Source organism: Notamacropus eugenii, chromosome 2 (assembly GCF_028372415.1).
Source record: "Notamacropus eugenii isolate mMacEug1 chromosome 2, mMacEug1.pri_v2, whole genome shotgun sequence".
Lineage (NCBI taxonomy): Eukaryota > Metazoa > Chordata > Mammalia > Diprotodontia > Macropodidae > Notamacropus > Notamacropus eugenii.
In genome coordinates this window covers 417,764,138-417,783,808 of record NC_092873.1, presented here as the reverse complement: position 1 = coordinate 417,783,808, position 19,671 = coordinate 417,764,138, and positions in this window count along the sequence as shown.

Genomic DNA, 19,671 nt, shown 5'->3' with positions numbered 1-19,671 from the left:
AGGGGGTACTCTACTAGGCCTCAAGGATTGAGTTAAAGACCCAGCTTCAAGGATGTGCAGAAAATTGATGCTTGAGAAGCAAACTTGAGCTTTATTACTATGTGCTTTATCAAACAGTAAAACAAAACAAACTGTGATATATGGCAACACAAGAAATTTGACCTTACACAGTTAGAGTTGTTCACATGAGACTGTACAGTGGCAAAAATTCAGTGAGAGTACATGCTTAGAGAGGAATCTGAACAAGGAAGTTTTATACCTTAAAGATGAACTTGGTCAAAAATAGGTAATCAGTGCCAGATATGGAAGACATCAGTCCTAATCAGATGCAGATGGGATGAGGAAATTCTCTGGGTCCCTTATCAATACCAGATTTGGATTGGGGAATTTTCTAATCTGGACCAGAACTTGGGTGAGGATCTGAATCCTTAATCAAGTATCCTTTAAATGGGTGTTGTTGTATAGCTGCTATGGTTAGCCATGAACCTTGTATAATCAGAAGCTCAGATTATTTGCGTTTGACATAGGCTCAGAACGAATCAAGATGGTGGAAAAGTAGAAGCTTGTTGATGATCAATGGGACCATTTAGCATAAATTACTTCATATTGGAGTCCTATCACTTGTACTATAATATAAAAATGTACAATTATCAAAGAGAGGTGACCAGATTTAGAATGAGAAATATCTCATGTCTAGTTAAGAGCTTTATTTTCCCTTTCTTCTGAAACGATTACAGTATTGGCTAGTCAGTCAATGGTCCTCATTTATCAAGTTCCAGCTATGTGCCAGGCACTGCACTAAGCTTTGAGGATATAAAGAAGGAAAAAAAATAGTCCCTACCCTGAAGGAACTCACAATCTAATGGAGAAGAGGTCTCTTAATTATTTCATTTATTAACTTGGGGAGTAATTATCCAGGGACAAAGTGGTTTTAGCTCCCAGATAGAAATTACTATTGTTCTCGAGTGGTAAAGCAAATTTTTAAATCTTGCCTTACTCTGCTTTGTGTGACTATGCTTAATAATATTGTGAAATTTTCCTTGATCGAAAATCCTATAAAATTTGCATAAAAATGTCTAATGGTAAGACAGAGAGAGAAAGGGGGGGGGAGAGAGGGGGGGGGGAGGGAGGGAGGGAGGGAAGGAAAGGGACAGGGAGAGGGAGAGGGGGAGAGGAAAAGGGAAAGGAGGAAGGGGAGGGGGAGGGGGAGAGGGAGAGGGGGAGGGGGAGGGGGAGGGAGATAGTCTGAGGGCATAAAGTTGCTTGACTGATTGAGACAGTGTTTTGGGACCCAGGAACCTACCAAAAAAACAAACAAACAAATCTAGTCCCAGGCCCAACTTTTTAAAATGCCTTCTGGACCAGAGAACAATTCAAGAAATGACTGGACTCAGACATAACAGAAACTTTCAGAGAACCTGAAATTTATATACAGAAATCATTTTATAGGTGAGTAGACAGAAAACTGACCAATGAAATATATTCCAATATATTACAATAGTTAAGCATCATTCTAATTCCAACAAAAACAATACTGGGATTGTAATAATGATAAATTAATAAAAAAAAATTTTCTGGCAGACTTGAACCTAGGGTGAACAATAAAGAATTAGTATTGTTTTTCCTTCTTACAATTCTTAAATAGTTCTTATAGAGTTAGTTAGTGAGTGCCAGGTGCCAGATACATTGTTTAGCTCTCCACATCATCTATGTTCCTTCTTTATTTCATACTATCTTGTATTCAGCAAGCAAGCTTATATGGTCATAGTCTGTTAGAGATTACTTCGTCTAACCTTTCTCTTTTACATATGAGAAAACTGAGGTGCACAGAGACCAAATCACTTACATAAAGTCACGCAACTAAGTAGGCAGCACTTCCTTCATTCTCTCTTTTCTCCATTCTAATTTGTGACTCTGCTTTCTGGGAAAGATTGTCAGAGAGTCCTTTAATAAATATGTTGTATCGTACGTGGAGAATATTGTACTACGTATATTGGGGAAAGAGGGTAAGGGATTACCAAAGGAAAAAGGTACAATCATTTCCCCAGTGACCTGAGACTTTAGTAGAAGGTAGAAAGTGGTATGGAAACAAATGCATGCCAGGTGGTGCAGTGGATAGAGCACCAGTGCAGGAGTCAGGAGGACCTGAGTTCAAATCTCACCTCAGACACTTGACACTCAAGAGCTGTGTGACCTTGGGCAAGTCACTTAACCCCAACTGCCTCATCCTGGGTCATCTCTGGTCATCCTGATGAATATCTGGTCACTGGATTCAGGTAGCTCCAGAGAAGAAGTGAGGCTGGTGACCTGCACAGCCCTCCTTCACTCAAAACAAAGTCAAGTGCATGTCAAGTCATTATTTTTCTGATGGTATGGTCTCCTTAGGCAACGAAGGACGAACACACTCAGTCAATAAGCTTACTATATATAAGCTACTGTGCTAAGTTCTGGGGATGCAAAGAAACAGCAAAAACAGTCCCTATCTTCAAGGAGTCTACATTCTAAAGGGAGAGATAATGTGTATGTAAATTGTGAAATACAATATACAGAGTAAATGGAAGGTTGTCTTAAAGGAGAAGGCACTGGTCACTAAGGTGGTGCTTGAGATGGTGCTTAAAGGAAGCCATGCATTTTAAAAAGCTAGGTTAAAGGGGGAGAGTATTCTAAGCATTCATGACAAACATTGTAAAGTGTGGAGATAAAACATTGTGTAAAGATTCTGTATAAGAAACATCAAAATTTAGTTGGCCAGTATAGTTGGACCACAGGTCAGGTAAAAGAGAGTAGAATTTTTTTTCATTAATTAATTTATTTTTAGTTTGAAACATTCATTTCCACAAGATTTTGAGTTACAAATTTTCTCCCCATCTCTCCCTTCCCCACATTCCAAGACATCATGCATTACCCCTTTCCTCAATCTGCCCCTCCCTTCTATCACCCCCCTTCCTTCCCTTATCCCCATCTTCTCTCTTTTCTTGTAGGGAAAGATAGCTTTGTCTACCCCATTACCTGTATTTCTTATTTCCCAGTTGCATGCAAAAACAATTCTGATGTTTGTTTCTAAAACTTTGAGTTCTAACTTTTCTCCCTTCCTCCCTCCCCACCCCTCCCTACTGAGAAGCAAGCAATTCAATATAGGCCATGCACATGTACTCATGCAAAAGAATTCCATAATAATCATGTTGTGAAAGACTAACTATATTTCCCTCCATTCTATCCTGCCTCCCATTTATTATCTCTTTTGACTTTGTCCATCCCCAAAAGTGTTTACTTCTAATTACTCCCTTTTCCCATTTGCCCTCCTTTCTAGCATCCCCCCCACACCTCACTTATCCCCTTCTTCCCTACTTTCTTGTAGTGTAAGATAGATTTTCATACTAAATTGAGTGTGCATGTTATTCCCTCTGTAAGCCAAATGTGATGAGAGTAAGCTTCACTTTTTCCCTCTCACCTTCTCATCCTTTTTCCCTACATTGAAAAAGCTTTCTTTTGCATCTCTTATGAGAGATAATTTGCCCCATTCCATTTCTCCCTTTCTCTTCCCAATATATTCTTCTCTCACACCTTAATTTTATTTTTTTAGATATCATTCCTTCTTATTCAACTTACCCTGTGCTCTCTGTCTCTCTATATATCCCTCCAACTACCCAAATACTAAGAAAAATTTCAAGAATTACAAATATTATCTTTCCATGTAGGTATGTAAACAGTTCAACTTTAGTAAGTCCCTTATGATTTCTCTTTCTTGTTTGCCTTTTCATGCTTCTCTTGATTCTTGTGTTTCTATTCAGCTCTGGTCTTTTCATCAAGAATGCTTGAAAGTCCTCTATTTCATTGAATGACCATTCTTTCCCCTGAAGTGTTATATTTAGTTTTGCTGGGTAGGTGATTCTTGGTTTTACTCCTAGCTTCCTTTGACTTCTGGAATATCATTTTCTAAGCCCTTTGATCCCCTAATGTAGAAGCTGCCAGATCATCTGTTATCCTGATTGTATTTCTACAGTACTCGAATTGTTTCTTTCTAGCTACTTTCAATATTTTGTCCTTGACCTGGGAATGCTGGAATTTAGCTACAATATTCCTAGGAGTTTTCCTTTTGAGATCTCTTTCAGGAGGTGAATGGTGGATTCTTTTGATATTTATTTTACTCTCTGGTTCTAGAATATCACGGCAGTTTTCTTTGATAATTTCATGAAAGATGAGGTCTAGGATCTTTTTTTTTTTTTGGTCATGGCTTTCAGGTAGTCCTATAATTTTTAAATCATCTCTCCTGGATCTATTTCCTGGTCAGTTGTTTTTCCAATGAGATATTTCACATTGTTTTCAATTTTTTCATTCTTTTGGTTTTGTTTTGTAATTTCTTGTTTTCTCATAAAGTCATTAGCTTTCATCGACTCTATTCTAATATTTAAAGAACTATTTTCTTCAGTGAGCTTTTGAACCTCCTTTTCCAATTGGCCAATTCTGCTTTTTAAAGCATTCTTCTTCTCATTGGCTTTTTGGACCTCTTTTACCCTTTAGGTTAGTCTATTTTTAAAGGTGTTATTTTCTTCAGCATTTTTTGGGTCTCCTTTAGCAAACTGCTTACTTGCTTTTCATGATTTTCTTGCATTACTCATTTCTTTTCTACCTCTCTTACTTGATTTTCAAAATCCTTTGTGAACTCTTCCATGACCTGAGACCATTACATATTTATTTTGGAGGTTTTGGCTGCAGAAGGCTTGACTTTTAGGTCTTCCTCTGATGGTATGCATTGTTCTTCCTCATCAGAAAGGATGAAGGAAAATACCTGCTCACCAAGAAAGTAACCTTCTGTTGTCTTATTCTTTTCCCCTTCAGGGGCATTTTCCCAGTCAGTTACTTGACTTTTGAGTTCTTTGTGAAGAGAAGGGAATACTCTGGGGACCTGTAAGTTCTCAGTTCCTCCAAGGTGGCACAATCAAGGGAGAGGAGTTTACTCCTCTCCTGATTGGGACTCTGGTCTGAGAGCAACAACAAGCACTCTTTTCTGCCCAAGATCTACCCATAGAATTTCCTCTCCAGATCCTCTACCAGTTCCACCATGCAAGCAAGCATTCCTCCTCACCCCTGGGCCACCACTCAGGTCTGAGATTCAGATCAGCAGCTCAATTCCCCCAGGGTCTTTAGGCCAGGGCTCCAACGATGGAAGCTGCAGCTGCCTGGGGCCAGGGCTAGACTACTGTGTTCCCTTCTCACCAAGGTGAAAGAGCTTTCTCAGTGACCTTTGAAGCTGTCTTTGGTGTTTGTGGGTTGAGAAATCTGGGAATCGCAGCTGCTGCCCATGATTCCATGCCTGGAAGCCTGCTCCAGTCCTTTCCATGCTACAAGTCTGGGCTGCACTCCGTGGACTGCATTCTACTCTGAGACCAGTGTGATAGACCTTTCCTGTCAGCCTTCCAGGATGCCTTGGGCTGGAAATCTCTTTCACTCTGTTGTTTTGTGGCTTCTCCTGCTCTAGAATTTGTTTAGAGTCTTTTTTTACAGGTATTTTATGGGTTATGGGAGGATAGCTACAGCAGGTCTGTCTTTCTACTCTTCCATCTTGGCTCCACCCCCGGGAGTAGAATTTTAAAAGACCAGAAACCTAGGAAATGAAAAGTTATAAAGAGTTATAAAATATGAACAGAGAAATTTGTGTATGATCCTAGAGGGGACAAGGAGCCATTGAAATATGGGACATAACATGGCTTACTATTCTTAAAAAAAAAAAAATCACTTTGGCTGCTATGTGTAGGAGGGACTTGAGACACAGAGACCAATTAGGAGGCTGCTTCAGTACTTCAGTCAAAAGATGTGGAGGGTCTGAACTGAGGTAGGGCTAAATGGTAGAGAGAACAACTATAAGAGATGTTGGAGAAAATTTAATTATAAGATTTGGCAAATTATTAACTATGTGGAGTGAGTGAGAGTCAAACGAGACACCAGGGTGGCAATATTGGGTGACTGGAAGGTAGGGAAAGTAACAAAAATATTAAAATAAAAAAGATCATCCAAACTTAATTAAATGAAGATTTAATTTTCTGATACTTAATATCTTATAGTCTTTGATTGTACTAGGTTCTCTAGCTGCAATGGCCTTTTCTTTGTAAACTATGTATTTTTCATCATGAATGGATCATCACTTTAAAAATTTAAAAACTGTTTTTAATGATTAAATTTAAAGTTATTTTTTCAATTTTATAAGCATTTCAATTTTAGGAGGTATCAGGTTATTATATAGTACAAAATAATATTCTTAAGAAATACAATGGTTATTTGAACTTTTATGCAGATATTATTTAACTTCAAAATGATATACTACTATTTGAATGCTGTACACATCTTCTTTATCATGAATCTGTACTGACATTCACAGTGGCTGATTGCTCATTTTTTGGAACCCCACAAACTGATTTAAATTTGACTTCTTTGGTGCACATTTGCCTACATTGCATTTATTATCAGTTGGGGTAATTTTGCCATATGTCTGTTTGTTCTGTTTTGATTTGAATTTTGTTTTCATTGAAAAAGTAGCAAATATATGTATAGAAATTGAACCCAAAAATATATAAAATAATTTTTGGGGTTTTGCTTCCTTACCCCAATTATGTCATAATCCCATAGTCTCATTTCTGAGAGACACCATTATACTTCATTCCTAAGTGGGGTGTATGCATCAGGTTTTGGAAAACTGTCATAGTGAGTATGAAGGAAGCGAGAATGACAGAGTGGGCAAGAAAGAGGAAGGAAGAGCAGAAAAGGAGGATTTATATAAATCTGCACATGATATTCTAGAGTTTCTCTAGAGAGAACTATTCTTACATCCTTATACAAAGGGTACTTGAATCACATGGAAATAAAGGAAGTATCCTGACTGTGGTTACTACTACCATTGTCTTTTTTTCTACCTTCTTGTACTTGTTTCTCATTCCAGAGCAAGAAGCTATCAATTAATCAATCAAAAATATTTAGTAAATATCTATTAATACGCCAGGTCCTGTGTTAAGCATGGGGATACAACTACAAACAATAAAAATTCCCAAACGGCAAGGAACTTAAAATTCTCAAGAGGAGGACAGAGACATTTAGAAGCATACAGAAATACAAATACATATGGAGAAGTTAAATACAAGAAGGTGTCCAGAAGGAAATCAAGCCAGTGTAGACAAAGAGAAAAGGGTTGATTCTGGCTGAGTAAATTGCTCACCACTACTCTGGTTGACAGCTAGCTGGTTCAGTGGTTAGAGCACAGGGCCTAGAATATCAGGAATCCCTGAGTCCAGATCTGTTCTCAAACACTTACAAGCTGTGCAACCCTAGGCAAGTCACTAAACCATGTTTGCCATGGTCTCCTTGCCTGTAAAATGAACTCGAGAAGAAAATGACAAACCACTCCAATATTTTTGCCAAGAAAACCCCAAATGGCATCAGGAAGAGACAGACACAACTGAAACACAACAAAAATGCTGGTTGGCTTTTTCCTTTGAGTGTATTATAACAACTCCATTCCATCATGAGATGTTGAGTGTCAGAAAGAAAAGACACTTTTCTTGTCTGGCTGATGGTTGGTTCATTATCTGATGCATAACAAAGTTAAACTGTCCTTCCAGTATCCTTGAGGTGTCTGATCCAAGTAAGTTCATTCCATGTGTCTAATCTTCTAAGCTCTGTTTAAGAATTGAGGAAGACATTTTTGTTCATTTGATAAATGATTTGAATTTCTTTCTCTTTTTGGAGTAAGCCATTCAAAATAAGAAACAGGCAGCATGGAAGCTGTGGGAATTAAGTCCTGACCTTTCAGAAATTCATTCCCATGAAATTATCCTGGGCTTTGTAGCCAAAACACTTCCCACTTGCTCACCTCTATTACTTTTCTTACTGCCATTTATCATGATTAGAGAACTGATTCCTTCCCCTTAAATATCAACAACTTCCTTTTGAATTTCATGGAACCAGCAGTTGCTAAAGGAAGTTATGCATCATCACACCTGTGAAAAGCTCCTAAAGCAGTGATAGTGGGGAGATCTAGAGAAAGAGGTCACTACTGTGGCCTGGGCCTGAGGGAATCCCCACATTCTGCCATGGTCTAGGTCTGAACTCCAGAGCTTCAGGGCCACAGCTTTCAAGGACCATTAGCTCTTAATTACCTCATAAGGTAGAATAGGCACCCCCAGAAAGCAGAACAGCTTTTCTCCAAATAATGTTGTCACTTGTGAACTCAGACAGACTCCAGCAGAGCCAAGAAATAAAAATGAGACTGGAAAGGACAGGGAATGGGAAGGAAGTGGAGACTGTTTCTCCTAAACAAAGATTTAAATCTAAAATGATATTAAAGAGAAAAAAGGAAATACAGGAAAGTCTATTTTCCCCTGAACCATACCTTAACTGAAACACAAAATTCTAATTTCAGAACATCTCACTTACACTTAAAAATATATTCCTTCTCCTCAGTGTCTCCCTTCCCCCTGGTCCATTTGGTATTTCCAGGGCAATCATTTCATCGTGCTCATTGTTTTTCTCATCTGTCACATTTTATGTTATTTATTTAAATATCAAACCAGGAAATTCTCACTGAAATAAAACATCTTGTTTCCTATGGCCTAGAGCCAGACAGAACTTGTCTTTAGAAGGCTGATTACCAAACACAAAAACAATGTCTTTGTATAATGTCTTTCCTACTTGGTTTTCATCTTAACCACTTATTATAGCTCACCCAATTATACACACTCAAGTAAATATAGATTGCCTAGGCACCTTGGATTCCATATATGATATGGATGACAAGGATATAATCATTTTTAATTAATTTGAATTTCAAATGAGTAAACAGATATTCAGAAGAATACAATCATAGCTTTAAAGCTAGAAGAGATCTTAAAGTCCAGTCTCATTTAAAATACAAAGCTTGAGTCAAGAGAAGCAAAATGTCTTGTCCAAAGACACAAGGGGAAGGTGTGAAACTGAATGACCTTGGAGAGGTCAATGAACTTCTAGGAGTCTCTATTTCCTTATCTATAAAATGACAAGATTGAATTAGGTTAAAAGGCTTCTTAAGGTCTCTTCTAGACCTAAATTTATAATTCCAGTTCTACTATTAGGCCATTAAATTAATTGATAATTAATAATCATCATTATTTGATGAAAGACCAATGGATTTGGAGTCAAAGGATATGGATTTTAATCCTAGCCCTTTCTATCTACATGTGATTTCTAGCTACATGTATGAGTTTAGTCAAATAATTTCCAACAATCCAATAAAACCCAATCCAATAAAAATTTATTAAGTACCTGCTATGTGCTAGTCACTGTGATAAGCACCTCAATTCTCTGTTTTATCCTTTGTAAAACAAGTGTTATACTAGATGAAATCTAAGAATTCGTTTAATTCTAAAATCTCATGATTCCTTATGAATGTTTATATATATATGTTTGTATGTATACATAAATATAACCATATCTGTGTTTATGTATATATGAGTGTATTACATGTATGTATATGTATATGTGTATAAAATTCCTGCTCCAGGAGCTATTGTGCAACTTTTCTGGATACATACATACTCATACATATCTGTATACATATATATGCAAATATACAATGTGTTCATGTATATATACATGCATACATATATATGTACATTTATAAAATTCCTCTATGACAATATGAGAAAATACACTAAAATATGAAAAAATACATGAGGAAACACTGAGTTCTTTGAAACAAAGCAGTTTATAAAGATCCAGAAAAAAAAATCAAAGAAGGGAAGAAATGTTTATGGACCAGAACTTCAGATATGAGCCTTGCCCTTGTTCAGGCAAGATTGGTCTTATTTTCTGTTATTATGGCCTTATTACAGCTATGATGAGCAGCCAGTGAAAAAAGCAAGGTCCAGTTTAATTTGTAAGACTAACACAGTACCCTATACTCTCTGTTTGTTTCATCCCCTCACAGAAAAATTGTGAGCAAAATTAACTTATCCTAAAGACATCCTAAAATCTTCATAAAAAAAAAATGAAAGGATCCCAAGGTCTAGTTTTTTGGCTTTTAAGCAACATTCACAGGATTTCAGTTCATAAAAGGAATGCACTCAGGTCCTTGGAGTTTGTTTTTAACAGGATTTGACCCATATGTATATGGATGAAAGATCTGGAGCAGAAGGTGATAATTTAAACAAGAGTCTCTTCCAAATGATAGCCCTGAGGCAATGTCCTTCACCAATAGGAGAGACAGGGATGGTGGAGTCTGGCATTTAGAGAAGAAATAAATAAATACAGTGAAGTGAGAGGAGAAAGCAGGATCGTGGAAGGGAATAGATTTTCCCAAAGCATATCTTGTTGATTATGCTATTGAATTTAGAAACTGACAGTGAGGAGTGAAGATTGAAGCATAGGTTAATGAGTTCCATCTGCTTTCTGGATGGAAGGAGAAGAGCAGGATAAAGTACAGAAGGGCTATGAATGGAAAAATCATAAAGAGGGGATAACCTTTGAGAATCTAGCCCCGAACATAGTGGTTTCCATATGGGACCAGCTGCCTTGGCTAGGAAATAGATTTTTTTCTGGAGTGAATTGTCAATGGAACATGGGTTCTTAGGCTCACAGATTTAGAGATGGAAGCAACCTTCAAGGTCATCTAGTACAATTCCTTCATGTAGTTTCTTCTTCAAGCCATGGTCCTTTGCAGAACCCTTGGAGATCCATATCTGAGTAAATGGTTGAGTCTTCACTACTGATGTTGAACTTGGCATCCAGTTGGCAGGCATGGCTGAGACAGAAGGTGAAGATGGCAGGTAGTTCAACACATAGTACTTAGTTTGCTTGAACTGATGACAAGAAAGGCTATAGCCTACCAGCCAGCCAGGTTATTTGGGGTCCCTGAAGCACCTGTAGAGGGAACTATAAACCAGCTAGGTAAATAAAGCTTATGATGTCTTGAATTGAAAAAAATTGCACCCCAAAAGGGGAGCTTTGAATCAAAAGGGAGAAGCTGACTAGCTGCCCTGCCTTTATCAACCACAAAAAGTGCCACTTTGATTTTTCCTTTTGATGAAATTATTATTTTAAAGATTCACAGAGCCTAGGGAAGTAAATCCATGCATACTTCAACCATTAGTTAATATTTACTGAGAAATCATAAGTTACAACAAATTAAACTTTTTGGCTTACTTGCTGACTTTTCTAGCCAACTGAGTTAGCAACTTTTTTTCCCCCTACAGATAGTTTAGAACTAGACTTTTCCACCCCTTCAGAGCATCAGAAGTACAAAGAGCCGGGAGGATTAAGCATGCATGGGTCTGACTCTCAAACCAAGATCTTTGAGAAATGGATATGGGGTGGGGAAAGAGTCAATGTGCAAGAGACAGACATTGGAAATGCCCTCTAATAGATTGAAAAAGTCAGAGATCCCTGTCCATGATTGAGGTGGAATTCTTTCGTACAAAGCTGGGCACCCTCTGAGAGAAATGCTTTATAGTTCAAGCAGTTGTTTATTTTGGACCCAACTTCTCTTTCAGCTTTCAGTGGTGACCTTAGCAATGAGCTCACGATTGGAAGCAAATCTGTCTTCTGTTTCCACTGTTAAAGAATTACCTACCCGTTGAAAACCACATAGAATTATCAATGGTCTTGCACCAAATATATGATTTTTTGGAATTGTGTAAGAAATGCATGCATGACACTAGCAAATTTAAGTTAAAAAATCTTGTTGAAATATTTCAATAAGGATGATTGAATTTCTAGTAAATAGAATGTTTCCTATCTTCATAAAAGCTTTGCATTACTGACTGAAAAGGCTTGGAGTTGGGACATGGAATTAAGAACAACAAATAGGGTAGGTCAAAGAAAAGAGTAAAGTGTAAGACCGGAAAGGAAGAAGAGGTCAGAGATTGTGAAAGGATTTAAATGCCAGACAAAGAATTTTATATTTGAAACAGGAGATAATAAAGGAGCTACTAGAGAGACCAAGCAGAAGACTGTGGTCATAGTCAAGGTGTGAAGAGATGAGATTGTGTGTAGAAGTGATGGTGACTGTGTGAGCTGACAGCGGATAATGTTTATGAGAGATGTTGTGAAGGTGGAAGATTGGATTTGTGGGATGAGTCAGAACGAGGAGTAGTGGATGACACTGAGGTTGGGAGTCCAGGTCACATGGATAGGATCCTCTGAGGAAGGACTTCCCTTGGGCTCTTTTGACTGCCAGATCTGTCCCCTTTTGATTGCTTCTTTGGCCAGAATCATTGAGGTAAAACAAATCAATACTTTTAAATTCTAAATTCTTAAATAAACATTTTAAAGAATTTTGAATTGTCTATTGAGAGGCAATGTGGTAAGTGGACAGAAAGCTGGCCTCCAAGCCAGGTTGATCTGAGTTGAAGCCTCTGCTACATATCTTTAGTGTGGCCTTAGGTGATCCGTTTTTACTCCTCTGTGCTCCAGGTAACTTTCCTGGAGAAGGCACCAAACCAAATGCTAGAATGAGTTTCCTCAGCTGAGAGCTCCATTGTCCATCATTATCACTAAATTGTCCATATCCAGTCCCTATTACTAAATGGCCACACTGGGGAGCAAATATTGCCTGAACTCTCTGAACAGCGCTAGCATTTTTGGATCCACAGAGAGAGTGAAAGGATAGGATAGCGGACAAAGGTAAAGTCTGACTTGGGTAACAACCCACTCCACACAGTGCAAAGGGCTTGAGGGCACACCTGCCTCCTCAAACTACATTTCCCATGAGCAGTCGTCATCATCCCTTCTTGTGCAAACACTCCAGGCAGTTAAGAAGCCCAGCAGAAGCAGGCAAAGGAGGATGGCTCTTTTTTGATGGTTCTTCCTTCTCATGCTGGACCTTTGCTTTCTGCCTCTCAGTATCCCTGAAGCATTTCAAAGGGAAAGGATTTTTTTTTTTTTAATGAGACTAAAAAAGAATCAAACACATAGCTACACAGATGCGGTAGAGATCCCTGAGGTCATTTCTTCTCTTTCTTCCCTGATGTATTCTCTCCAGAGTGATAATAATCTTTTTTGAAATGCAGGTCTAAGACGGAAGGAATTTTTATCTGGAAGAGTAATATAAATTAGCTTTGACTGCCAGTTTCCACTGATTATGACTTTCCAGGCGGAATTCCTACAAATTCTTGAGGCATGACCTCTGATGAAAAAATAAAACCGCTTTAAAAACTTGTTGAGAAATTCCAGATAACTTTCACAAGAGATTTAATTTTAGAGCATTAACACAGTCATGGTTGGAAAGATAAAACTACAATGCAGTTATTTGGTCAGAAGTCATTACTTCACAATGAAGTCATGGAGGCTTATTTTTTACTGGGCTTATCTAGCCACACTTTCTTTTTAAACTTGGTTCTTCCCTTGTCCCTTCTCCTTCCCCCTCCCCAACTAATTTTATTGTACATTACTCAGTGCACTCTGGATTCACCCTCATAAAAGGATAAAGTGTTTCAGCAGATAACTAGTTGGAAGCAGCCAATTCAAAAGTCAATGTACCAGTGTCAGCAATCCCTGTTCTAGGTTATCTTCTCCTTACTGACATGTAGAGTACATTACCTTGTAAATCTGGCTTGGCAAAGGTTAGGAAAAGGTAGACAGATTGGTTCTAAATAACGTCAAGAAGCAGCGCCTCCCAGCGAGTGCTTTTGGAAGGAAATATGGTCTCTCAAGAGACACTACTATAGAATCAAAAACACGGCTCTTTTTTTTTTTTTTTTTAACAACACAGGCAAATCATATCCATGATCTCTGATCAGTGATCTCTAATTTTTTTGATTGCCTAAAAAATAAAAAAGAGCACTATTCCCAATTAGATATTGTTGCTGTTAAGTCATTTTTAGTAATGTCTGAGTCTTCGTGACCCTATTTGGGGCTTTCTTGGCAAAGATACTGGAGTGCTTTGCCATTTTCTTCTTCAGTTCATTTGACAGATGAGGAAACTGAGGCAAACACAGTTAAGTGACTTATCCAAGATCACATGGCCTGAGGCTAGAACTGAATTCAAATCTTCCTGACTCTATGCCCAGCCCTCCATCCCCTGAGCCACTTATTTGCCCATGGTTGCTTAATTTTGTTGTTCAATCATTTTCAGTTGTGTCTTACTCTTTGTAACTTCTTTGGGAATTTTCTTGGCAAAGATACTGGAGTAGTTTGCCATCTCCTTCTCCAACTCATTTTACAAATGAGGAAACTGAGGCAAACAGGGTAAAGTGACTTGCCCAGGGTCACACAGCTATATTACTTGTTCCTAAATTATATTTATGCACCACTGTATTAATAATTATGTACATTATAAAAGTTACACAAAATATATATTTTAAAAGAATGTGATGGGGAAGCCATATTTGATCTTAGAGTCAATAGCTATCCACTAGAATTTATTTAGAGACATGAACTAATTAGGAGGCTATTACAGTAGTCCAAGTGAAAGGTAGTTAGGGGCCTCAATGACAGTTGTCACGGTGTGGGTGGAAAGAAGATGGACAAGAGAGATGTTATGGAAGTAGAAGTGATAAAACATAAGAGCCGATATCAAAGGTTTTTGACATTTTGGGGGTCATGTACCCTTTTGGCAGACTTCTAAAGCCTATGGGCCCCTTCTCAGAATAAAAGGTTTTTAGATGTATAAAATATATAGCATTAAGAAAGAAACCAATTATACTGAAATGTTGTCAAAATATTTAAAAAGAAAACAAGTTCAGGTTCCCAGATTAAGAATCCTTGGGCTATGTGGAGTGAGGGGTGTGGAGCTATGTGGAGTCAAGGATGACACTAAGGTTGTGAACCTAGGTAACTAGAAGGATGGTGGTACTCTTGACAAAAATAGAGAATTTCAGCAGTAGGAAGGTTTTGCAGGAAAGATAGTATAGTGAGATCTGAGATGCAGACGAATGAATGATCATCCATGTCAGTTTTTCCTATGTAAAACACTTCATCTCATTACAAACAAAAGAAGGGTGGATGAAGCCTTTGATCATTGATCACTGCCACAGAATGTACTCAGAGATGGATACCGTGATCATAATGTGACCTAGGAAAGAGAATATGGGTATGCCAGGGTGGGAAGAATTTTATCTACACAATTCACTGCTGGGAAATATACTTTGGTTGCCAATAGCTAGCTTTGGAACAAAAGAAGTTAAGAGCTTGGGTTGTCATAGCAGGTCAGTTATAAGAAGGATCTGAATAGCAGATTATTAGAAGATAATGGTAAAAGGGGCTGAAAGATAATGTTGTAAAGTTGGCAAAAAGTGCTGCAATTGGCTGTCTTGTGAAGGGTGAAATATGACTCATCTTTCCACCAACTGATTGGTTATTGGAGATTATGCCACACACTATGGCCCACTAGGAGTACCAGGCCCTCCCTTTGGAAAGTACAGATCTACACAACTGAGCATGGCTGTTCCTCTACTTGTCAGATTGCAGATCAAAGTGATTTTTTAACATGAATTTTCTAGATTGTTGCCTAAACTCTCCACTTTCCATGGAGGCATGCCAAGGAAAAGGCTAAGTAGGCATTTATCTTTTCTCAGTATTTTTTATCAATGAACCTATGTCTTAAAAAACAAAGCTTAAATTTCCCCTTCCCCATGTTTTAAGCTTATTTTTCTTGTGATCTGTGGGTTGTGGGTTGATATTGGGGGAGGGCTGGACAAACTAGTTTAAAATAGAAAAGGGCAGGATTTGCAAACCTGTGAGATCCTGACTAACATTTCCTAAATACCTTGAATCAATGGGAGCTGTGTATAAACCTAGTAGTGGAATTTAGCCCTTAATTCTTAAAAGCATTGGTTTCCTCCTTTCAAGAACATTTAAGTTATGTCTGTCCAGTGTATGAGCACAGTCAGAATGAATTGAATGTCCCAATTGATAACCACATTACTGTTTTTTTTAACAGCAAGTAGTTTACTCATGTGGCTCAAATAGGAAGAAATGATGTTCATCAAAGCAAAGCTCTTTAAAATCATAGAAAATGTACCCAAGAACTTAGAATAAAAGTGGACCTGAATATGGATACACACACACACATATACATACACATTATATGTACCTACACTATCTATCAACCTATCTGTATGTTTCGATATACTGTATACACCCCTACCCATATGCATGGTGACATATACATATATATGTATGTATGTGTGTGTCTTTGTAAGTATATAAGTATATGTAATAAATACAATTGTATACAATAAATACAATTATAATGAAAGGCTGATTTTATAATTTTTCCTCTTGTTATATTTTAATAATTATATCATGTCATAGTATAGTACATTGATAGATCTGTTATTTCATCAATGTACTAATCTCAATGGAGGAGATGCCAAACTTCCATTCTTTATGATTCATATATTCCTTTTATTTTTGAAACAAATGTTACACATTTGTTTCTATAAATAATGTATAAAGAAAGAATTTACCCAGCCCCTAGAAAGGGACCTCCTTGAACTCATAGTATCTTGGTCTACTGGTGTCCTGTTTGGATTATCCACACTAAGCTTAAAACTTAGATGGCAAACCCTGTGAAAAAGGTAGTTATAAGTATTATGATTACCATTTTACAAATGAGGCAACTATGGCTCAGTTTCAGTGACTTGTAAAAAGACAAATTAGGAAATGGTGCAACCATAACTCACAATCAGCTCTTCTGACTTCACATCTAGTGCTATTCCCCTTACACCTCTCAGCAACTTTCACTACACCTCATCTTGCCAACAATTTACCTTCTTCTAGAGTTCTTATTATCCAATAGTCCCATGGATCTGTAATTTTATCAGAAGAAGTGTTCTCTCTAATGAATCCAATTGCAACATATCTATACCTGCCCATTCTGTGCCCTTAGGCCCTCCCACTAATTCACCATAAGAGATTCAGATCATATATATATATATATATATATATATATATATATATATATATATATATATATATATATATATATATATATATATATATATATATATATATATATATGCCTGTGGCCTTCTTCTTGTCCTCTTAATGTTATACGGTTACCAGGGTGACAGAAGGGTTGTTAATCTACTGCCCTGTACTCATTACATTACTATCTCATCATTTTTCCCCCAATTATATATATGTTTTTTCTGGTGACACCCTTTTAGTCTGCTTCTCCAGTACAATTCCTTATCTATGACATGTTTCAGTCTATTAATGGCCCCCATTCCTCTCCATTGCCCATTGGGTGAATGTCAACCTCAGTTTTTAATATATTGCAGTGTTCCATGACTCATAGTCACACATCACCAGAGGAAGATGCATCTTTGTTTTAGGGAGAAAATTGGGGTCAATAAAGGAACTATGCAATTTCCCAAAGGCATTTCAGTTCACTCTTTTTCTCTTGCTTAATTCTAGGCCTAGCTCATTCTCTATATCCAACAAATGCTCAAGACATATCTATCCATATGTGCTCTATGGATCCACCAAACTACCTATCATCCTGTTCAATGGACTTACTTCAACCATACGATTTTTCCTGTGTGTATAGGAAGACTGAAGATTTTCATGTTACTATTTTTTACCTATAAAAGGACATTTGATTTTGAAGAGTACAACTGCCTTGAAGACTATCTGCCAACAAGATGAATCCCATGGACATGTCAAAATCATAAATGATTCCTTGAAAAATATAACAATAGAGATAACTTGGTTTGACAGCCCTCTGATTATTAATATCAAGTGAGGCATAAAAAAGGGAAAGGAAGATTTGCCAAAGGTGTTGCTCACTGTCATGGAGAATGTCCAGCATGGAGTTTAAACACAAGAGTGACTCCCTGTAGAATCCAAGGTCCCCAGTGCTTCTGTTTGTGAATAACTTTGTGCTAATTGTGCCAAGCCCTGGAACATTGCTCTGCAGAGGGAATCCCTCTTCTGTTTGAACTCTGTGCTTGAAGGAGACAAATTCAGAGGAAGAACTAGTCTTAAAGTAAAGTTTATCTTCCACTGTCCTTGGTCTCTCTTTTCTCACCCCGTGCCATGAATTGTCAAACAAATTTACCTTTGTTGTGACATCTTTCAAGTAATCATGAATGATTTTGTCACACACAAGGGATATACCTTGTTGGAGGCTAGTCCTAAAACAAGAAACTCTCCTGAATGAAATGTGCTTTTAGCATCAATAAATAGCAATCAGCGTGGCATCATGTATTCTTTGCACTTTTCAGTCAATTTTGTGATTGTGAAAATGTGGTCCTTTGTAGAATATCATTGTGAAAGCCTGGTTGTTCTCTCTTAGTATATATCGTTACTGATTTTGTCATACTTAAAAACAACAGCAGACTTTCATTCAATTTCTTTTGATTGATAAGGTAATAGTTTTAATTGATTTGGGAAGATGTTGTTTGACAAATGCCTATAAAACATCCAGTGTGGTAGTCAGTTAGTGAGTCAACAGTCAATAAACCTCCCTCCATTTCTCCTTTCCTGATCTCCCATCTCTCTCTCTAGCTCTCTGTCTCTGCCTCTCTCTGTCTCTGTCTCTCTTTCTCTGTCTGTCTGTCTGTCTCTGTGTGTGTGTGTGTGTCTGTCTGTCTGTCTGTCTGTCTGTCTCTCTCTCTCTCTCTCTCTCTCTCTCTCTTTCTCCCCCATTGTAGATGTCAGAATAGTACCTACTCTGTGCAGGCACTTTACTAAGTGCTGAGGATACAAAAAGATTAGAAAAAGCAGTCCTTGTCCTCAAATTTAACAAACATAATTAGAGAATTAGTATTATTCTCATTTGCTGAACCATATGAGGTTATTCCTTCCATATCATGACTTTCCCTATCATGGTTTTGATATATCACAATTCAGCATAATGAAAGAAATTGCAATTTGGGGGGAGTTTTACAGAAGCTGCAGACAAGTGAAGGCTTAGGAACTCAGAAAGGCATAAAATATATGTGTAGTATTGTGCAATATCAACCCAAATTTTACAATAAGGTACTGTAAACACCCCATAAAAGAAAAAGAGAAAAATCAGACTTTTTGTCTGGTACAAAGGGAGAGCCAAAAAATTTTACATGGATTTTCTAGATCACAGGGATACGGCACTCCTAACCCTTGCAATATGGAAGGGTTAATTGTAGAAAGAAACTTTAAAAATTACTAGGGCTCTAGGTGGCTTTACCTAGCTCAAATGTAGTATAATTACATATCTCTTTTTTTATTTCCTTTTCTTTATTCAATTAAAGAGATAAAGGGAGAGACCACTAATTGAAAGTAGCAATTTTGTGATTGTGAAGATGTGGTTCATTGTAGAACATCATTGTGAAAACCTGGTTGTTCTCTTCTCATATAAACCATCATACTTAAAAATCCCTGCCTAGTCAAGTGCCATGATTCAGGTCTCAGAATTTCCCAAGTAGGTAAGTGGGTTAGCAGAGTCCAGAGGAAATTGTGGGTTTTTGTTGTTGTTGTTGTTTTGTTTTGTTTCTTTTTTTTTTTTATAGCATCCCTCCAATTATAAAGGTTACTGCAGGGGTGGGGAACCTGTAACTTCAAGGCCACATGTGGCCCTCTAGGTCCTCAAGTGCAGCTTTTTGATTGAATCCAAACTTCACAGAACACATCCCCTTAATAAATGGATTTGTTCCGTAAAATTTGGACTCAGTCAAAAGGCCACACCTGAGGACCTAGAAGGCCACATGTGGCCTCAAGGCTGCA